The sequence below is a fragment of the Phascolarctos cinereus genome, unplaced genomic scaffold (genome assembly GCF_003287225.1).
Source record: "Phascolarctos cinereus isolate Bilbo 61053 unplaced genomic scaffold, phaCin_HiC Scaffold_9;HRSCAF=440, whole genome shotgun sequence".
Lineage (NCBI taxonomy): Eukaryota > Metazoa > Chordata > Mammalia > Diprotodontia > Phascolarctidae > Phascolarctos > Phascolarctos cinereus.
In genome coordinates this window covers 44,824,963-44,839,695 of record NW_027556402.1, presented here as the reverse complement: position 1 = coordinate 44,839,695, position 14,733 = coordinate 44,824,963, and the positions used below count along the sequence as shown (strand labels likewise).

Below are 14,733 nucleotides of genomic sequence, written 5' to 3'. Positions count from 1 at the left end.
AACCAACACACACACATTAAATAAAAATTTCTCTTAAGGGTTATTCCTACTCCTCCTCATTTTGATCTATATCTGCATATAGATCTGCCCCCCAACTCCCACTGAATGTTCCTCTCTTTTTAGAGAAAATTCAGAATCAGTGAGTCACTGAAAAAAAGAGTTGTATGGGCAGTTATGCTCACAGGTATTTCTTTTAAGGGACTAAAGTGAATATACAGTCAATTGATCAGTGACATTCACTGGTTGCCCACCAAATACAGCCACACAAGCAGACATTATGGGGCATTACAAAGGAGCAGAGCTTATAATTAAAGAAGCAAGGAAGGGCAGTGCACTGTACATAAACATGACCACTATAAGTTCTTTGAGGGGAGGAAACATAACTATTTATCTTTTATCCTCTCAAAAATTTATAATACATATCATTCTATCTATCTGGGCATATTAAATGTTGTTGAATGAATGAATATCCCTGCAGAATCTGGGAATGATTGACATTTCCTTTTAAAAATGCCAGCATTTTGCAAAACAAACACAAAACCAGGAAGCATACCTTCTATTGGCTTTTCACAGCTGGTTGGGGGCCTCCAAGGTCCTGTAAGAACCAGTTGAGTATTGTTTACTGGCTAGTTAATTCTTTATTTTCATTAAGCTGCATCATTTCTCCCCTCCATCCTCTTCCTTTTTCTTTTAAAGGGGAGGAAGGCAGTATGGAGACAGATATGGTTATGGGTTTGACAGCTCATTACACACAAGTTACTCTTGGATCCCCCATCCCTGCTCACTCACAGACATTTGGAGATTCATCTGCGTGAACATCTCCATTTTTACAAGGCAGGCACTTTGGGAGGATTTAACCGCGTTAATGTGAATTACTTTAACCAGACAATCTCTTAACACTTACCTGAGGGACAGTTTGCACCTACAGAATGGGTTTTTAATTGGCCCTGGTAGGAAGGGAGTAATATTTGAGGGGAGAGAGACAAGCTGGGAATATTGGGGGGAGGCAGGAGGAGAAAATGCGATTTGAGAGTACTGAATATCTGGATTATGGGAGAAAGGAGGCAAGATATGTGTCACTATCTGACTTGAGAGAGTATTAGTTTGGAAGTATGGAAGCAGTCAGCATTATCATCTTCCTCCCAGGAGAAATAGGAAAAGAAAGAGGGAGAAAGGTGATAAGGAGCCAGTGTGATATACATATACTGAAAAGAACATTGGTTTTGGAATCAGAAGACTTGGTTTTAAATCCTGCTTCTGAAGCTTACTTCCTATGGGATCTTATTTTTTTTATTTTTTATTTTTTTAGGCAATTGGGGTTAATTGACTTGCCCAGGTCACACAAGCTGGTAAGTGTTAAGTGTTTGGTCTGAGGCCACATTTGAACTCAGGTCCTCCTGACTTCAGGACCAGTGTTCTATCCACTGCGCCACCTAGCCGCCCCCCTTCCTATGTGATCTTAAGACAACTCACAACCCCCTTCCCTTTAGCCTTAGTTTCCACAACTGTAAAATCAGGGATTGGACCATAATAAATTACCTCTGAGATTCCTTTTAACTCTAAATCTATGATTCTATGTAAACACTAAGAGGGCAAAGGTCACATATAAATGTATATCACACCTTGCACAAGTCACTGGATGTAATAGGTGTTTAGGACACACTTGTTAAATTGAAAAAATACATACCCTTCTGCCTGCCTCTTCCCCTAAATCAGTATAACAGTATAGGGCAGCAGGTACCTGAACTGCCATCTTTATAGATTAGATTCCATGGGATAGTAATGGCCAAGCGAGAGATAACTACTCTCAAAATGAAGAAAATAACCATTGTTTGGACACAAATCAAAATGAGAAGCCACATAATTGTGATTCTGTGCTCACATTTCTATTAAAAGCAGCAATGGTTCTGAATGGAAGAATTGGGATGGGGGAAGGGGCAATTGGGGATAGTGGCAAAGTCTGTCTCTCTATCTGTGGAATTTCCCTTATTCAAAACCTTTAGAACACATTCCCTGAAACTGCTGGCTCCACTTACTTGCCAAAGAGATTCTCCTAAAATGCAGATCTGATCATGTTACCCTCTCCTCCTGAACACACCCTACATCCCAAGGGAGTCAAGTGTAAGAAGCTTGCAAAGGTAGGAAGGGGCCAGGTTATTAAAAACAACGACAACAACAACCAAAACTTTAAATGCTGAACTCCACTTTATAATTTATTCTAGAGATATCCCATTGGATTTTGCAGTGATGAGGTCAATGAAAAAATTAATGAAGACCTGGAGACTCTTATCATAAATGTGCCCAAACAGGCCAAGCTTATAATTCTGGGTGACTTTAATGCAAGAGTAGGCACAGATTAGCAGACATGGCAGGGAGTCCTTGAGAGGGATCGAGTTGGAAACATCAACAACAACAGTTATTAACTACAGAGGATTTGTGCATCTCATGACCTCATCTCTGACTTTCATTTACCTAAATGCAATAAAACTTCAAGGATGCACCCTTGCAGCAAACACTGGCATTTAAGAGACTGTCATTGTAAGAAGAGACAGACAGGCTGTGAGATTGACGAAGGCAATGTGTGGTGCAGAGTGCTGGACTGATCATAGATTTATCCTCTCCAAGCCAAATATTTGCATTCAACAAAAGCAGGTGACCCCAAGGCAAGATGATTACCAGTAGACTTAATGTCAACAGATTAGAGCTCTTCTCCAAGAGGGAACAGTTCCTCATCAACATGGAGAGAAAACTGAGCCAACACATGGTTTGGCAACAGTGGAGTAGAAAGGAATGGGCAACTTTCAGAGATTTGGTGCACAGCACTGCATTGATTACCTGGGCCAGAACATTTGCAAACATCAAGACTGGTTTGATGAAAACAATGGGGAAATTCAGGAGCTGCTAAGAAAAAGAACTCCACAGGGTTTAGCAGCAGGATAATTTATCCGTCTCTAAGAAGGCATTGTTTAACTCCATCAAAAGTAAAGTGCAAGGGAAGCTTAGGGAGATGCAGGATCCTCAGCTTACTAAGAAGGTAGACGAAATTCAGTTTTGTGATGATAGCAACAATCCAAAGTGCTTTCATGATTCCCTCAAGGCTATTTATAAGACAAAGACCAACTGTTCAGTGGAGTCACATTGATTAGTGATAAGGACATGATCCTGGGGAGATGGGCTGAACACTTCCATAGGGTTCTCAGCAGACCATCACCAGTCAATGCTGAAGCCATTGACTGTTTAGCTCAGGTAGAAGTGGATCCCTTTCTAGCCAAACCTCCAACTGAAGAGGAGGTTTCGAATACCATTCAGCTTCTCTCATGTGGCAAAGTGCCTGGTGCTGATTCTATTCCAGCTGAGATTTACAAGGCAGAAGCTCCATCACTCATACAAAAGCTGACTGAAATTTTCGGGGTTATATGGCAAGAGGAAGTTATCCCTGAGGTATTCAATGATGCCTTCATTGTCCATCTCTATAAGGGTAAAAGAAATAAGATTGTCCTGTGACAATCTCAGGGGGCGGGAGGGGGGAGGAGAGGTTCTCTCTCTTAGTCATTGCTGGCAAGAGTCCTCATTAATAGGCTAATCCTTCACCTGGAAGATTGTCACCTACTGAGAGCCAGTGTGGCAGTCTGATAAAGAATGGCTGATATGGTGTTTGTTGCCCAGCAACTTCAGAAGAAATGCCAGGAAAAAAAACAGAGTTTTGTCGATCTGACCAAGGCCTTTACTACTGTCAGTCAGGAAGGAAAATTATGGCAAAATTTGGGTGCCTGGAGAAGTTTATCAGTATTATGTATTGGTTTCATGATACTATATTTGCCCAGGTTCTAGATATGGAAGATGCTGTCATGCTTTCCCAGTCACCAACGGAGTGAAAATAGGGCTGTGTGACTGCTCCCGTGCTTTTTAACATTGTGTTTTCAGCAATGTTGTCAGATGCCTTCAATGAGGATGAAAATGGCATCAGGGCCAGCTACCCTGTTGACAGTAAATAATTTAACTTGAAAAAGCTACAAACCAGGACTAAAGTGGAGTGAGAGTCAATGCATGATTTTTTGTTTGCAGATGATTGTGCACTCAATGCAGCCTCTGAAGCTGAGATGCAGCAAAATATGGATCCATCCTCTGTTGTTTGTGCTAATTTTGGTGTAACAATCAACACCAAGGAAACACAGGTTCTCCGTGAGCTAGCATCCTTGCGTGAAACCATTGTTCACACCAAATGGAGAAATTTTGAATACTGTAAATAAGTTCACTTACTTTGGCAGTATACTTTCCAGGGATGTACACATAGGTAATGAGGTTGATGCACTCGTTGCCAGAGCTAGCTCAATGTTCGGGAGGCTCTGATGGGGGTGGGGCCCAAGCCAAGTCTCTTGCCCCAAAGGGAATCTGGCTCCCTTTTTGTCTGAGCCCCAGAAAGGCCTTACTCTGGTCTCAAAAGGTGATTCCTTATCAACTCCCCTTATCTCCCTTTGAAAGTCCTAGCCCCACCCTTTGATCTTGTGCAGATGCCTTTCAAACTTCTGCCTTCCTCTTCCCTCCATTAGCTATTCCCATTTTCTATTCAATCTCTCAGACCTCCCCAATTAGAGTTCTTACCTAGACGCTTTTCCCAACCTCCTTCTCTGGCCACCCAAAGTTACTTCAGTATTTAAGATCCACCCTAGCCCCCATTCAGATGCTGAGAATCTCAGGCCCACAAGGCTGAGAACCTCTCAAGCCCGCTCATCTTTATGGGCATCACTCAGCTGAGAATCTCTCGTGCCCCAAAGGCTGAGCCTTTCTCATGCCTGCCTATCCTTATGGGCATCACCTGGCCTCTGTGATTTATCACTAATGAACTTTTCCTCTGGCTGAAGAAGATTTGAGTTGAATTCATTCAGCAGGGCCCGGTACCACGATCTTGGGGTCCCAGCACCCCAAAAGTCCTAGACTTCTTCAGCTCCAAAGGAAAGTGTAAGAGAGAAGAATATTAGACTGCCCTCCAAACTGAAGGTCTACAGAGCCACTGTGTTGAGCTCATTGCTGTATGTTGGTGAAACCTGCAAAGCATTCAAACTCTACTGCAGACAGTGCAGAGAGGGCACAGCTCTGGTGGGCTGGCCACATTATTTGAATGCCAAACGTACTTTAGTCTAAAAGCCTTTTTATGGAGAACTCACACTAGGTAAATGCTCATATGGAGTTCAGGAGAGGTGATACAAAGACACTGTCAAGTTGTTTCTGAAGATCTTTGGAATCAGTTTTGGGATATGGGAGACATTGACAAAAAAAACCACCGAGCATGGCGTGTCCGCATTAAAGAGGGCACTGTGCTCTATGAGCAAAGCAGAATTGCAGTAGTTCAAAAGAAACCTGAGTTGCACAAATTTAGAGCTCTCTCTCCACTCCAAGTGTGCATGTGAACTATCTGTGCCTGACCTGTAGTAGAGCCTTCTGAGCTCATATTGGTCTGATCAGCCACAGCTGGACACAATGTACCTTGGCCCCAACATAGCGATGTCATTTTGGTCCTCTTCGAGATTGAAGAACAACCAACTAACCAGCCAGCCACCCAACACTGGACTCCCCTACACTCAACTTTATGATCCAACTTACTGTTGGATCTACTTACTGTTCCTCACATGCCGTGCTCCATTTCCCACTCTGTTTGTGCCTTCGTATGGTATGGGCCTTCCCCATGAATAGGCTGCTCTCTCTTCCTATCTTTACCTCTTACATTCCCTGCCAACCGTAAAGACACAGTTCAAACCCCAGTTTCTGCAGAGGGCCTTCCTGGAGTCCCCTGGCTGCTAGTGTACTCCCTCTGAGATCACCTCTTCTCTATTCTGTCTATATTCTGTATATACCTAGTTATTTGCATGTTGCTTCCTGCATCAGAATATGAGCTCCTTGAGGGCAGAGACCAAGTTAGCACAGAACCCAGAACAAAGTAAACACTTAAATGCTTATTGACTTTCTTCTATAGCCTAAGGGACTATATAAGGGTTTAACTGACAGTAATAAATGGAAAGGAACTAGGGATAATTTAGAAGTTTAGGACACTACACAAAAGGATAGGGCAGGCAGAGCTGGGGGCTTTGAACAGCCCGAGGGGAGAAAGGCATGTGGAAGGGCACCACTGATAAGGAGATAAACCCTATTGTGACAACTTTTTGTGGGAGCCCACTTTCTTTCCCCCTTCCTTTCTTCCTCAGTACTGAGAGTCCTTTAATTCTGAAATTCTTTCAATTAGAGATATCTGGGAGCTAAGAAATAAAAATCCTAGGCAGAATTAAGGTTTGAGAGGCATGGATTTCAACCATTCATTCTCAGGCTCAGTTCTAAATTTAGCAAAGCAATCTGATTAATCTAGCTCAATGAAACTGTAGCTTTGATGGAGTGAAAAGACTCAGATGCACCTGCATTAGAGATCCAGAGGTCATTAGAGGGGAATTAGAGCAGTTTCCTGTCCGAATCAGTTCCTTGCCTCAGTTACTCATAATAGTTCCCAGAAATGCCTGATTCATCTGTATAAAAGTAATATTGATTAGAACCAATTACATGAATTGCTCTCCAATTAAGCCTGATCAGCAAGTAGCATTATAAATGATTATACCTATCACTAAGGGTCAGATAAAATTTGTTGCACATTTTTCTGTTCATGGATACCCAACCTTTACAATTTGTACCTTCTTTAGTATGGCCCTCCACGAACAACATTAAAAGCAAAAATCAAAATAAGGGGAACACTGATTGCTGGGATAATTGAAGAGAAGGGAAGTAGGCAAAGCTAGACTAGAAGTACTTCATGGTTATGAGTTTTGCATAGAACCTTGGAGGTGACCTTTGAGTATATAGTTTAAAGGTGGAAGAGTGCCTAAAAGTAGAAGGGTCCCAGTGCTTTTTCCATAACACTGAATCAGAACACTGGAATCCTAGTTGCAGATCTGACATCAACTAGGTTAAGTGATTTAATCCCTTTGAGTCTCACTTTCCTCACCTATGGGAGTAGAGTTAGGCAAAAAAGGAAAAGCTGTTGCAGTAGCAAAGAAATATATGATGAAAATTTTAGAGTCAAGGTGGTGACTTATTTTTGAGGAAAAATTTATATTTTTTCCCCCAGGGATCAGTTGGGAGGGGGGAAGATTTAGTATAGCAGGACTTATTTTTTTCAAAGTACTGAGTTGATCAGAATATTCATAATCTCTTTCAAACAAGATAGCTCTGATAACTGATTATAGTGAAGAAAGTCCTTAGTCAAGTTAAGCTCAGTCTTTATCCCTATAGCATTTGTGAAATCCACTTGGGGATTTGTAAGGAAATGAGGTCTCTGACAGCTGTAGGATGAAAAAAGCAAGAACTCTCCACATTGAAAGAAAAGGATAAATGCAGGGTGCTAATGAGAATTCTATCTGGGTCATTTAGCTTTACTCTGACAGGTACAGATTTTACCCTAACCCCTGCCAGTCATCTGGCAAAATGTTATGGGGCAAGGGTACAGTAGCATCACAGTGAATAGAAAAAAACAAACTGGACCAGAAGTAGTTCTATGACTTCTAATCCCAGCTCTTCCACAAATTTGATGTGTGACCTTTGACCAAGTCTCTCTGGGCCTCAGTTTCTTCATCCATAAAATAAGGGATTGGAGATGATAGCGAAGGTCCTTTATAGTTTTTAAGTACTAGCATTCTGATGAACAGAAATACATGCACATTTTTAACTCATTCCTTGGGAAAACATATGTGCATGCATGGACTTCAAAGATCTATCATTTCATTGATGAAGCTGTTCTTGCCATTGAGCACATATTAGAGGACCTCTGTGACTTGCACTTGAGAGTTTCTATGACTTTGAAACCAACCTAGTGATTGATTAATATGAGACCTAACAAAATGCATAAACAGTACATATAATATGTGATATAATATGTGATCTTATACTTCGATAATATTTTCATGGGTATGTTGTAGGGGAAAAAAGTGCTGGGAGAATATTAAATCATAGCTCACCACTCATACCTTCTATGTTAGTTGTCCCAGTTATGCATTCCCCATCCCTCATAGTATGGCTACTGTTGAACACTCTTTAGTTACCTCAAACTCGACATATTTAAACCTAAACCTGTTTTGCCCGGTTTACCTATTTATATCAGTGGCACTCCATTCTCTGGATTCCTAAGGCTCAAACACTTTGCAGACATCCTCGGCTTTTCCCTTTCCTTCATCCACCACATACAACCAAGTCCTGTTGATTCTGCCTTAGAGATTGCTCTTGCTTTCGTCTCTTCCTCTTCCTATTATTGCCACTGCTTTAGTCCAGATGCTCATCACCTCATGCCTAGACTATTGCAGTTGCTGGCTTTGTCTTCCTGCCTTCAGTCTCTTCCTACTTCCAAATATCCTGCACATCTTCACTAGATTAATGTTCCCAAATTGCCGGTTTCATTATGTTTTTCCTATGCTCAAAAATCCCAAGTGGGTATCCATTACCCTTAGAGTACTATCTAATCCTTAGTCACCTGACTTTCAAGACTCTTCCTTGTTTGTGCCCAGCCTCAGCTCCAATTTTCCCCTTCATGAACCCTTTCATCAAGACAAGCCCTCACTATTCTCTCTTGCATGTACCATGTTTCTTTTAAATTCTAAATCTTGGCTCATACTCATATTCCACTGTCTTTGAAATGCCCAATCCACTTCTTGTTAAGCTAGCAAAAATCTATCCACAGCCATTTTGCAAGGGGTTGAAGTGAGAAGAGGAGGAAAAAATCATTTCAAATAGTTTTTCCAGGAGTATGTATTATGTAAAAATAGTTAGATATGTAGTATAATAACCATGGGTACATGGTGTAATTAAAAAACAAACAGCCGTCAAAAACAAAAACCTACCTACCTTTCAAAGTTTAACTCCAATCCTACCTCTGGCAAGAGGCCTTCCTGTGACTACTTCAGGCACTATTTAACTCCCTCTTTTAAAACTTCTATAGAACTGATTGTCTAGGATCATCTTTTGACTTTTGATTACTACTTAATTATCCTGAGACTTGATGTTCTGTGACCAGTAAAAGCCATCCTTAGTGTTCAGAAAAACCTCAAAGCATACTTCATAATGTCATCTTAGGTAGCAGCTTGGAAGTCAAGAGGACATGAATTCAAATGTGACCTCATATACTTCCCAGTTATGTAACCTCTGTTTGCTTCAGTTTCCTCAACTGTAAAATGGAGATAAAAATAGCATCTACCTCAAAGGGTTGTTGTAAGGACCAAATGAGATGATATTTGTAAAATGCTTAGTAGATAGTAGGCACATAATAAATGTTTATTCCCCTCCCCCTTCCAATCATTCATGTTTTCAATCTCTATATCATTATTCTTTTCTCATCCCTATTTTAGAGTAGGGAAAGACACAATGAAATGAGATGATATCTGTATTATCAAATGAGATGATATTTGTGAAGTCCTTAGCACAGTGCCTGGCACACAGTAGGCACTTAACAAATGCTAGTTCTCTTCCCTTTTCTCTTTCTGTCTTTATATCTAATCAGTTTCCAAATCTTCTTAAATATACCTCCACAATATGAATTTCACATATATTCTCTTTTCTCTCCTTAGTTCCTAGTTTGATCCCAAAAAAATCTCTTCTATGCACTATTTAAACAGCGTTCTAATTGGTCTTCCTGTCTCTAGTCCAAGGGCTCTTAATCATTTTTTGTGTCATGGACTTCCTTTGGCAGTCTGGTAAAGCCTAAGACTCCCTTCTCAAAATGATGTTTTTAAATGTATAAAATAAAATACACAATTACAAAGGAATGCAATTATAATGAAATAGTTTTCAAAATAGTTTTTTTTTAATAGTTCACAGACCCTGGGTTAATAAACCTTTTTCTAGTCTCTTCCCCTGTACGATCTATCTTCCAAATAGCTGTCAAACCAAAATTACTAAAGCACAGGTCTTATGGTGTCACTCTCCTGCTTGAGAAATTTCAATGGGTCTCTCTTGCCTCTAAAATAATTTACAATGCCTCCATTTGACTTTTGAAGCCATTCACCATCTGGCTCCAGCCTACCTTTCTAGCATGATTGCACATTACTGTCCTTTGTAAGCTCTATGTTCCAATCAAATTGGTTTACTTGCTATTTCTCAGACAACATATCTAATCTCCTGTCTTTGTGCCTTTGCATGTGCTATACTCCATACCGAGGATACTCTCCCACCTCACCTCTGTCTCCTAGCTTCCTTCTACTCTCTGCCCAAGGACCACCTTCTATAACAAGTCTTTCCTTAGTCATCCTTCATCTTAGTAGCTTGGCTCTGAGATTATCTACAAGTTATCCTTTCTCTCTGTCTCTCTGTCTCAGTCTCTCTCTGTCTCTCCTCTCCCTCTTCCTTCTCCTTTCCTCTTTCCTTCCTTCCTCCCATCCCTCCACATTCTTATACAGACTTATTTGCATATTGTCTACTCTATCAGATTTTGAGCTCCTTAAGAATGGGGACTGTCTTTTAGCTCTCTTTGTATCCACAGTGCCAGACAAATAATTGGTGCTTAATAAATGCTAGTTGACTGACTTCCTGTAGGAAATCTCACCTGATGCCCCTCATTATTAGTGCCCTTCCTACCTAGAAACTGTTTTATAGATATTTCATATTCCATTTTCATGTACATTTTGTTTTCTCCACTATAGAATACAAGTTCTTTTAGGACAGAACTGGCTTAGTGCTTGGTACATTTGCTTAATAAATGATTTTTTAAAAAAAATCAGTTGCATTTCACTAACAGATAGAGACATCACATTCCTATACGAAGTCATGAGGATGACCTTATCCAGCTGTGGAAAATTAATTCTAAAATAAGATTCCTTTGGAAGAGAAGAATGAAAATTCTTGGGAACCCACTTGTAAAAATCTTTTACTTGGTAAGCAGTAACATTTATCTTGTTTTTAAGATTCTGGAATTTCCTCCTAAAAAACTATAGAAAATCTTTGGGTTGAACTTAGGGCTTCACACCTCTCCAAAAATGTTCATCCCAAGGAAAAATTTTCCCAGTCCTTACTACTGGCCAAATACTAGCTCAGAGAATGAAATTCATCATGGGAAGGGGAAAAAATTTATATATAATTGCCTGAGATTTTCCAGTATGAGAAGGGAAAGAGGAAGTCTATTTTCAGTGACAATAATTACTCTGACAAAATTAACATAAAAGGGGAAAAAATTTCATTCTGAAACTCAGTGCTGTTCTTGTTACTCACAATGATCTGAAATTCCCTGATAAAAGAGAGGTGATGTAGGCAAATGGCACTACAGTGGCACTTGAAAATGATAAGGTTCCCAACCCCAAGAATTATGGGAGTTTAACTGAGGATAAGCTCAGCATGATGTCTCACTGCCAGGATAGTCACTTAGAAATATCAAGTAACAGATGAGCTACTTAAGGGCTCAAGCTTCTCAGCAAGGGGACAATTCTGCTACCCAGTGCTTCATCAGTAGTTATATTCTGCTAAACACTTAAACAGGATTCAAGGAAATTGAAATAATGTAATTGATTAAAAGAATCCTAGAAAATGGAAAACACCTACTTTGTTGTCTTTACCTTTCCTTTCTGACATAATTTTCTTCCTTCTCCATAATTTTATTGATTTGTGATAAATGTACAATAAAGTCTGTAGAATTCTTTGTAGCACCAATATAAAATATCCTATGAAAAATATTGTAGCTCTCTTCTTCTATGATCCCTTTTGAACCACACTAATTTGTTAGGGAACCTATTTTCTGGCTTCCAAACCAATTTTATCTGCAAAATAATGTTATTTTTATAGCAAGGCACAAAAAAGTTGTGATGGGAGGGGGAGCTAGGTGGTGCAGTGGATAGAGCACTGGCCCGGAAGTCAGGAGGACCTGAGTTCAAATCCGGCCTCAGACCAAACACTTGACACTTACCAGCTGTGTGACCATGGGCAAGTCACTTAACCCCAATTGCCTTAAAAAAAAAGTTGTGATGGGAAAAGAAGATGAAGGGGATAGGTAAGGAAGCAGATATCAAGAATAAATATTATGAATAACTTTACACTTTTATCAAAATTCCTCTCTAGTGATATAATAATTAAAAAAACCCTTTAGCTCCTCCTTTCATTTCTTCTACCGTATTTCTCTATCTTATAATACTCTTTTCAGAAAGCCTTATGCAAATTCAGATCAGTCTTCTTAAAATGCATCATTTTGAGGTCAATCTGGGTTCATAGCTGATTCTCTATGATAACCATAGCTTGAAGATTAAAGAAGAGGTATATCAGAACCCCCAAAGCATCCATAGGAACCAGTTTCTCGAAACTTGAGGGTCTCAACCCAATGACTCCCTGCTCTGTGTTCCTGAAGAAGATCAAAATAGCTATACATGTGGATGGGAATTATGGGAGAGAAAAAGTGATCATAAAGATTTATCACATAACATACATAAAGATTTATCATCCTTGTAAATAGAAAAGAAAGGGCTTAGAAGTGAATACCTTAAAAGTCAATGACGTGCACAGAGAAAGGGGTTAAATAGGCTATCACTGAAATAGAATCAACTTAAAATCCTCTCTCCCAAGAGTCCACTCACCACTATTAGCTTACCAGCAGCACTGTCCCTCACAGTCCTCTCTGGATCATGGCTTGCTGACTACTGCTGAACCCATCTCCTGCTCCTGGGCCTGGTAACTCAACAGGCCGCCATGAAGATCTGATGCAAACCGGTGATGTAAAGGTGATTTGCTGTTTGATTCTTGGTAGCCTAGAAGAAATAGAGTTTGAAAGGATATGGGAGGGGAAAAAAAAAGGAAACCCTGTGACAAGTTCACTATTTCTTGGGCTTTATTAGGTAATGAGGTAGAGTTTTTTTTTTTTTTTAATGTGGAATTAGGTATGGCCATCTCTGCCATATTTTAGAAATTCTAATATGTAGGGTCCGTATCAAAACATTATCACATCCATGTAGAGTAAATAAACTTTTTTTTTTTTGGTACTTAGATCAGTCATGATCTAGGAAGACCTGGGTCCAAGTTCTATTTCTGACACATACTGGCCATGTGACCCTGGGTCAGTCACTTCATTTCTCAGTGATTAAGGCAACCTAAGTGGCAAAGAAAGTGTCAATCTGCAATGGTAGAGGAAATTTCATCGCCTGGGAGTTCCCAAAACAAATGAAATAAAAGGTTCAGTCCCTATCTCTATCCCTACTTATCTATCAAAGCATTTTTATTGGTATTCTTAGTAAGTTAGATGACACCAGGCATGATGAGAGAGACTAGGGCTTAAAACTCAGAGTCAGAAACCTGGTATATACATACATACACAATACAGAGTGACACCTCATTTGCATTCTAAAAAAAGGTGGTCAAGAAGCATTTCACGGAAGCACTGATGTTTGAACTGGTCTTTGAAGGGAGGTCAGAATTCATATAAGAAAAAACAGGGAGGAAAGGGGGAGGTAATTCAGTAATGGAGAAATCAAGTGAGCAAAGACACAGAGGCAAGAACAGGCATACCACATTTGGGCAACAAAGAATGAATAGGTCTGGCTGAACCTTAGGAGACTAGTGGGAGATAATGTTGGAGAAATAAGCTGGGTTTAGAATATGGAAGACCTTTCGTACTAGGCTGAGGTGTTTAAACCTTATCCTGAAGGCTGGGAAATGACCCTGGTTGCCATACACTGCCCAGTTAGGAAAGAGGCAGGGAAAACATTAGACTAGGCACAAGATAATAAGGTGTGCACAAATGTAGTACAGTTATCCCTTCCATATCACGACTTGGCTATTGTGGTTTCAATATATCACAGTTGGGCATTTTGGGGGAGTTTTGCAGAAGCCGCAGATGAATTGTGAAGGCCAGAAGATGACACAGAAAAAGTTTAGAAATGCGTAAACTATATGTGTTGTATAATATCAACATGTTTTATTTTTAATACCACAAATATACACAATTTTTAAAAAGTTAAAATATGACCAAATACTTAACCCAAATTTTACAATAAGGTACTGTAAATAACCCCTAAAAGAAAAAGGAAAAATTCAGACTTATTCTCTGGTCCAAAGGGAGGCACCAAAAATTTTCCATGGATTTCCCAGATTGCTGGGGCATCACACCCCTAACCATAGTGATGTGAAAGGGATAACTGTACTAGCTGAAATGGAATGGAGGGGATAGATTGGAGACTCATCCTGAAGGACTAAATATGAGGGGTAGAGCAGAAGGAGGAATCAAAGACAGCTCTGAAGTCTGTCCAAATCTGAGTGAGAGAGAGCATGATGGCACTATTTACAGAAATACATTCGACTAAAGGATAAGCAAATTCTAGAGAACAGTGAGAGGAAAAAAATTCACCTTTAAATGCTGTTGAGTTGGAAGTGATGGTAAAACATGTAAGCAGAAATTTCCGGCAGGTGGCAGGAGATGTGGGACTGAAACTCCAGAGGAAGGTCAGGACGGGATTTCACAAAATAGCACCTTGGGAGTTTGCCTTCCTGAAAGAACAGAATTTGAGAAACACTGCTGAGAACAGGAAGATTATTCTCTGCTTCATCATTAGGTTTCTAAAATCTGTTCTGGTCAAATTGTTCAGCCAGTCTTTTAGAAGACTGACTAGAATGGCTTTCTTGTTTCCTTAGTCTATTTATCTGTAGAACCCTGAAGTAGTTAAAATTCCACACTCATAAACATATAATGTTTAATTTCACCTCTTAATGTTTAAGAAAAATCACTAAGAGCAACACAAT

General features: G+C 39.9%; 1 protein-coding gene across 1 annotated transcript in view; it reads right to left on the bottom strand.

The window, feature by feature from the left end:
* Positions 1–14,733, bottom strand: part of TET2 (tet methylcytosine dioxygenase 2) — a 160,485-nt gene that overhangs the window by 90,114 nt on the left and 55,638 nt on the right. Inside the window, exons 2-3 of the mRNA XM_020974738.2 lie at positions 14,342–14,481; positions 12,593–12,749 (exon numbers count right to left, since the gene is read on the bottom strand). The gene's annotated coding sequence lies outside the window, so the exon portion shown is untranslated. The remainder of the gene's footprint in view (positions 1–12,592; positions 12,750–14,341; positions 14,482–14,733) is intronic.